Source organism: Phoenix dactylifera, unplaced genomic scaffold (genome assembly GCF_009389715.1).
Source record: "Phoenix dactylifera cultivar Barhee BC4 unplaced genomic scaffold, palm_55x_up_171113_PBpolish2nd_filt_p 000176F, whole genome shotgun sequence".
NCBI lineage: Eukaryota > Viridiplantae > Streptophyta > Magnoliopsida > Arecales > Arecaceae > Phoenix > Phoenix dactylifera.
The window spans coordinates 856,099-864,401 of NW_024067710.1; the positions used below are offsets into that span (position 1 = coordinate 856,099).

At 39.6% G+C, this 8,303-nt stretch overlaps 1 pseudogene; it reads left to right on the plus strand.

Moving 5' to 3' along the window:
* Positions 1-702: 702 nt before the first annotated feature.
* On the plus strand, positions 703-800 carry LOC120105027 (annotated as a pseudogene).
* Positions 801-8,303: the final 7,503 nt, after the last annotated feature.

Below are 8,303 nucleotides of genomic sequence, written 5' to 3' on the forward strand. Positions count from 1 at the left end.
CTATACAATTTATCCAAATATACTGAGAGTAATAGACTTATAAATGAAGTATCGATTTAACTTATAACATACTCTAGATAATTGCTTGTTAATCATCAAAATAACACTATCATCCTCAGGGGTGCGTGTGCATAATGAGGTTGCGGAGGTGGAGGAGTTGGGTTATATACTTGTTGAGGTTGGTCATTCCTCCACCTGAAATTTGGATGGTTCTTCCATCCAGGGTTGTAAGTACCCGAAAAAGGATTATTAAAAGATTTTTGATAGGAATTCATAACATTGGCCTGATCGTGCAAAACTTTCTTGAATGCGGGTATTGTGGGGCAATCAGTGGTGAGATGGCCAGGCATCTCGCAAATCCTACAACACTCGCTGTTATGTTCTACGGTCTTGACGGGTTCAATCCTTCTAAGTTCAATTTCCTCTACCTTCCTAGTAAGGGCTGCCATTTTAGCCTGAATATCATCCTGAGTACTAAGGTTGTAAAGGCCCCCGTGTCCAACGCTAGTAGGCTTAGGTAAAGGTTTATTCACTCTATCCCCTGTATCCCATAATTGTGCAGTCTCTGCGAGAGAGTCTAAATAGTCCCATGCCTCATCGGGTTGCTTTTCCAAAAATAGACCATTGCACATAGTCTCTATAAATTATTTTAACTGTGGAGACAACCCTTCGTAAAAGAAACTAATGGTTCTCCATGTTTCAAACCCGTGATGAGGACAAGAGAGAAGCAACTCTTTAAATCTCTCCCAGCATTCATAAAATGTTTCATGGTCTTTTTGTTGGAAATTACTAATGTGCCTTTTCAAAAAGTTAGTCCTTTGTGCGGGAAAGAATTTTTTCAAGAATTCTCTTTGCATATCATGCCATGTTCCTAGCGGTCTAGGTCTCAAGGAGTTCAGCCATGTTTTGGCTTTATCCTTTAAGGAAAAAGGAAACAAGGTCAATTTAAGGACATCTTCCGATACATTTGGCACTCTAAATGTGATGCTAATTTCTTCAAAATCCTTAGGTGAAGATAAGGCTTCTCGGATTCCATTTCATGATACTTTGGCAGCAATTGAATTACTCCTGGTTTGATTTCAAAGTGTCCTACATTTTTAGGAATAATCATGCATGAAGGTTGACTAGTCCTAGTGGGGTGTAAGTATTATCGAAGTGTCATAACTGGGGGTCTACCTTCATTACCATGGTGACTTCCTACATCGTTATCAGCCATCTCACCAGATCTGAGATTTTGCGAAAGAGTTTTAATAATATGATCTAAGGAATTGTCAAAAGTTTTTCGATTCAAACGCCCAGTGTTGTCCCTATTCCAACCTAGCATACAAAATTTAATTAAATTTTTTTATGTTTTTTTTTAAAAAATAAATATAAATATAAGTACCAACTAAAGATACCCTAAAACGACACCCTAAAATAAAATTCTATTCACAATCAAACATGCAACAAAACATTACACCTCAATTTCTAATATTTTTTTTAAATTTCTAGACAGCTCCTAACTGGTTTCAAGAGGGCACCTAAGCCTCCAATCCGGTCTAATGAACCGAGTTGACCAGGTAAGCTCCTAGGTAAGTGGAGGGATCACGATGCGTTCGCAAAGGTTCCACTTAAAACCCACTTGCCTCGAACAGATGAACTGTCTCCCTTATAGGGACAAAGCTTGCCTAGACATCAACTAAGCCACAGAGCGAAATTGGTACAATTTTCGGTGGTCTTCGTCCTATTGAGCTCGAATGTCCTTAGGAGCCAACGTCTAGTTGATTTTAGTTAAGCTTAGAATATTTATGCAATGGGGTGATTTTTGGGCTAAGGACGAGTGATGAAATCCCGACCTTATCTTTTTAAATAGGTTCAGCCCTTAGAATATTTTATGCTGATACTTTATGCTATATGCAACAATCAAGAGATTTTTTTTTAATATTTTATGACATGACATTAAATTTCATTGAATAGGTGATCAAGCAAATTATTTATTTTTTTTAAATTTTATGAGTTGAAGTTTGAAATTTGAATTCTGAAATTTGAAATATGAAATTTTAGATTTTTCCTCTTTATTTTTTTTGAATAATCACCCTTGATCTTTTCTTAAAGTTTTTTTCTTAAATTTTCAATTAGCAACAAGGGTTAATGAGATATGATAACAATAAAATTCTGATTTTAAAAAAAATTAAATGCAGAAAATTCAAAACAGAAAGTAGCAAGGTTTCGTATTAATCTAATAGTCTTAAAAGTTTCTGAATGTCAATCAGACCGTTCCTATGAAAGAAACACAGGTCCTGCACCTGACGACCAAATTTGAGTTCAATCAGATGGTTAATTACTTTGATATCAGAGTTTGATGCAGACTGTGCAGGGATTAAAAAAACAGCAGTAAAGATTTTTTTTTTTTCAAAAGAAAAAGACTAACTACTAAAGTACTAATTAAATCTAAAATTATACTAATAAATCAGCCGTTCTCCGGCAACGGCGCCAAAAACTTGACGCGTTCACAAAAATATTTTCGCGAAACTAATCTCCCAAGTATAGGAGAATCGTACAAGTAGTAAAATCTTGGAAGTCCGAAGTCGAATCCTCAGGGAACGAAATATATATTAGATTATTTAATATAATTTTAGATTAATTAATTCAATAAATTAGTGGATAAAGATGATGTTTTGCAAATAGAAAATAAATCAGTAAACAGAGAATTGAAATTTGGATAGATTAAGATGGTGTAGGGATCTGGAATCCCCTTCGATGATCTTATTTTCAACAATTAAATTCTGCGATTCTTGATTAAGGATCAATCAGATAGATTAGTTCTAATCATGGAGTATATAGTTTAAAAACATGAATTCAAGATCTAAGTATTCATCGTGCCGATTACGTCTACGACAAATCAAACATCGAAACAATCCATGAATCAAGAAATATAAACCATAAAAGATCTATCGCATAGATAAGCATGCAAGAATCAAAAAAATATATTAATAGATGGGAATCAAAGAGATTAATCGTTCAGAATTTACTTGAAAGAAAATAGAACATCAAAGGTTCCTCCATCACCCTTCACAAGATATCAGCCCTCCATTAAAATATAAGCCTTTCCCTCTCTTTTTCTTTTCTTTTCGGAAGAACAGGGCATCCCCTGTTTCTTCCTTCTTCTTTTTTTTCTTTTTTTCAATAGCCGGTTGAGGCTCTATTTTTCGAATGAGGGATAAATCCCCCTTCCCAGCCGAGAGAGGTTCCTTCATATAGATCCCCCGAGCTCCTCAACCAGCGATGGATTCCCTCCTGGCACGTGGAGAGGACGGACGGATGGGAGATGATCGCTGATGCTGAAATCACGGGATGCCGGGATCTTCGGACGCAGAGGGACGGCTGGATAGCAGAAACAGGGGATCGCACGCATGCAAATCCAGGCGGAAGAAGCGGATGGATCGAAAGGAAGATAGGACTCAAGGTTCGGGAGATTCACATGCGGACTGCTGAAGGCTCTGGGATACGAACTCGGAAGGCTGGGACGCGTTGGATGCTGGGATGAAGTCGGATCTTTGCTGGGAGGGTGCACGCGGACGGCTGAAGGAGCTGATATTCCGGAAGATTGCGATCGCCAAGGGATGCGGAAGGAAAAATTGGGAGATGCCGGGATCTTCAGATGCGGATCGAAGGATGGGGCGCGGATGATGCCTCGCAAGATGCTGGAAAAGGCTGGATGAGGCTGTGGATGCGGGATCTTCGCGGATTGCACGCGGACGCTGGGAGCTGATCACAGAAGCTGGGATCTCGGGAGAGCTGGAACGAGGACGCTCGGTGGTAGCTTGGGAGATCTGAACCGTGGATGGCTCGCAGAAGAAGCTCCATGGATGATGGATGGCTGGACTTGTGCACCGGAGCTGGGATGCGGACGCTGAGATCACGGACGCGTGGATGGGCTCGCGGATGCCGTTGATCACTCGTAGGAGGATGGGTTGCACGCTGGATGTGGCTGCACCTTGTCGGCTAATGCTCCTTCTAGTGTGCAATTGGGACTGACCCCATATGATTGGCTGGTCACCTGTGGTGATACATATTTTTGGACTCGATGCAAAATTTAACTTTGATTTACGATCACCTGCACCCTACAAAAATATAATATTAATGCAGCACTTTTATCATTTTTTTGTTAGCAATAATACTAATTTAAGGGATGTATAGATCGCACTTTTGTGCTCTCATCAAAGAGTTTTAATACTCTTTCCAGTTTGTTTTTCTACTTCATTACGATACAATTTGAACATTTCAAATGCTTCAGATTTATGTCTCATTAAATAGACATAACCATATCTCGAAAGGTCGTCTGTGAAAGTAATTAAATATGCATATCCGCCTCTAGAATTTGTGCTCATTGGCCCACATACATCAGATTGTACTAGGGTCAATAAGTCATTGGCTCGTTCACCTTTTCTAGTAAAAGGTGACTTGGTCATCTTACCAAGAAGGCATGATTCACAGGTTGTTAATGATTCACAATCATTAACATTGAGGATTTTCTTTTAATTTAACCTGTTCATCCTGTTCTTGTTAATATGACCTAGCCTATGATGCCAAAGGTAGACATCCGTGACATTATCTATTCTAGGGCGCTTATTGGACTTGTACATTACATGAACAGGCTGTGACAAAATGTAAATATCATTACTCAGAATTCCATTCATTACAGCAACACCATTTCAAATGATATTGCAATAATCCTTTTTTATTGATATTTCATAACCATTTTTGGCCAAAAGGCCTACAGAAACGACATTCAATAAAAAACTTGGACAATAGTGACAATCACTAAGAACATTTACATGAGAGCTGAATACAAGTTTAAGAATTCCTAAAGCTAGAACTGGAACAGATCTTCCATCTCCAACATTCAGGAATCTTTCTCCTTCTTCAAACCTCTCACTGATCTGAAGTTCCTGCAACGAATTGCAAATATTAAAAGGACTACCGGTATCCAATACCCAAGTCGAATTATCACAAATAGAAAAATTACAAGGCGTTATCATATAAATACCTTGATTGGCAACTGATTTTCCACTTTTCTTAGGCCTATTCGGATCACGAGATGTAATGTACAGAGGACAATTCCTCTTCCAATGCCCTTGCTTCTTACAGTAGAAGCACTTTGCCTTACTCTGATTAGCCTTCTTCTAGTCTGACTCTGCTCAGCATGATGCACCTTTTTCTTTTGATTTTTGTTTTTCTTCTTCCCTTTCTTAAAGGGACTACGACCCTTGGACGAACCTCCCACTAAATTCACCGACCCTTTTAGGAGTTGGTGATCCTTCTCAAAAGTTTGTAGTAAACCCAACAATTGGTGATAATTTACTACCAGTTTCGTCATACGAAAATTGGTGAGAAATGGGCGGTACGAACGAGAAAGAGAGTTCAGTATACCATCTTTCCCCAATTGATCATGAAGGAGAAAACCGAGAGTGCTCAGGCGCTCGATCAACTCAATCATGTACAATACATGATCAGTCACCGATGCCCCATCCTTCATCCGTGCACTGAAAATAGCACAACTAGTCTTGTGCCTTTCAACATCGTTGGGAGTGCCAAAAGATTTGTTCAATACTTGATCAATTTCTTCGGGCTGGGCATTCTCGAACTGGCGACTGAACTCGTCGCTCATTGCAGCAAGCATAATGCATCGGACAGTGATATTGTTAGAAGTATGCCCTAGAAGCCAATTTGGCTGATGCATTATTTTATTCTGGAACATAAATTTGTACTTGACCTAATTAAATTGGGCATTCTTTTCATTCATGTTCTTATGTGTCCATGAATCGTCCAAGGGATTAATAAGATGATGACGCATATTCTCAAGAGTTGAGAATTTGAGGCATGTGTCACTGGTGATTAATTTCTGAATTGCTCCTGATCGATGGATCATCACGAGGACGGTGATTGATCTGCTGAGATTAGTACACATATTGCTTTCTTTGATGGACGAGTCTTGAGTCCACAGTGTAGGGACACTGGAGCAATTGTGCAAGTACATGTTAGAGAACAAGGGTACTGAGCGTGACCAAGACAAGAAGTCACTTGGATGTCTATCCACTCGTCAGTGAGTTGCTTGATGTTGCAATAGTGTGACTGGTCCTTTGACCTGCGGTGCTTCGGCTACTCACAGTGAGGTTATTGTAGTTTGACTGCACGTATACATGGTCTCTAGCCATATGGGTCCATGCAGTGTAGATTGGCTGCAGTAGGTTCACTGTAGGAGTAGGGTATGCACCTATAAAAAATTTATCGACCTTGATAGACAAGGAGAGATCCTATGTGATTTATAAGACTGAGTTCGTAAGACCTCGGCCGGGGCAGATTGTACAGTGGAGAAAGAGTTTTGCACTTTCGAGCTTAAGTCGAATAAATCTTGACATATTACGGACGATGGAGTTTGACGAGTTGTCCATGACCTCCGTCCTGTAGGGATCCATGATAGTAGGACTGTATCATATGATAACTGCACCTAAAGGTTCATTATTCCTTTCCGCTGGGTAGCCACTACATGCTGCTAGGTGTCACTGGTGGATGGTGAGACTCACAGGGAATATCTCGATGATCGATAAACCCTAATGAGTTGAGTTGGAATCGTTCCAACCCTTTGAAAGGAGTTTTCAATGATATTGTGATAGGGATCGCAATATATCTCACTACCAGTCAGAATGGAACCTATGGGGTCACACACACTAGAAGTATTGACCGATCCGATGGTTGAAATGTGATTATAAATCACGATTAATCAGTTTGATTGATGATCAGTTGAAGAAGGAACAATGGGAATTAATTAATTGGACTTAAACACGAATCCTACTTAGAGTAGGATTTCGGGAGTCCTAATTGGATTAGGACTGGGAATCCTACTTGGAGTAGGACTGGGAGTCCTACTTAGAATAGGATTCCAACAATCCTAATTAGATTAGGATTTTGAATTCAATTTGGATTCTTACTTAGAATAGGATTCCAAAAAGTCCTAATTGGATTAGGACTTTGGATTCAAATTAGAGTCCTAATTGGATTAGGATTAAAATTGAATAAATCCTAATTAGATTAGGATTTCTTAAGTTCTAATTAATTATTAATCTAATGAATTAACAAGACTCCTAATTGGATTAGGATTGAAGAGTTCAATTGAGTCAAAATTGATTTAAGTCCTAATTGGATTAGGACTTACCTAGATTAAACCCAAATTGGTTCACCCTTGGTCCAAGCCTAATTAGATTAGGACCTAACCATGAGTGACTTTCCTAATTCTCCTTAGAGGAGGATTAGGTTAACCATGAAGGAGGGGCACACGCCCCTCCTCCTTTTCCTTGCTTGGTGCGGCAAACAAGAGGGGCCGGCGCCCCTCTTGGAAGGTTATCAAGGAGCTCCTAAAAGTTACGAGCTCCACTTGCTTATAAAAGGCTATGGGAGGCACCTAGGGTATTGGATTAGAAGCCCTCTCCCTCTCCAATTCGTGGCCACCCTTTCTCTCCTTGGTTTTCAGCCGCAAGCAAGGTGAGAAGAAAAGAAAGCTTGGCGGCCATCTTCTTCCCTCCTCCTTGGTTCCAACACAGGGAAAAGGAAGTAGGCTGCAGGGGCTTTGATTCTTCTTCAAACTTCATCCTTCTTCTTCCTCCTCCCAAGCACAATCAAGGGTTGATTCAAAGGGAGGACATCAGCCATTAAAAGAAGTCTCTGCAAGGGAGCTAGCACCTCGGGGAGACAAGGAAGCTTTGATCGGATCTCTACTTCGTGTGGATACCCGTAGAGGCCGGACGCGTGAACGGCTTCAAGCGAACCTTCATCCTAAACCACGAACTTCAGTTTGCGGTGATCATCTACCTGCACAAGGTGAAGATCTGATTTTCATAATTAGTTTAAAAGTTTTTAATTCTAATCTATCTACGAACGGTTATTAAACAACGTTCATAGGATGAACGATTGATCCCGCTTATGCCTCTTCCGCTGCATCTGAAATTTTTTTTAATTTTTTGCGGCATGGGCGGGCTCCCAACAGTGGTATCAGAGCTTAGGATTCATAGATTAAGGTTAGAATTAATTATAAACAAGCTTGATAGATCTAAAATTTAAAAGGATATGTATGCTGAAATTTTCTGCATGCAGAATTTTTCAGGGTTGCTGATTTTTGCATGCTGATTTTTATGTGATAAATTGATGATTCTAATTGCATTGTTAATGGGATTACAAAGTTTAGAATCATGATTAGCATGATCAGCAACCTATGTCATAACATAATCAATTAAGTTTCAGATCTGATTGCTGCATGTGGTGATGAT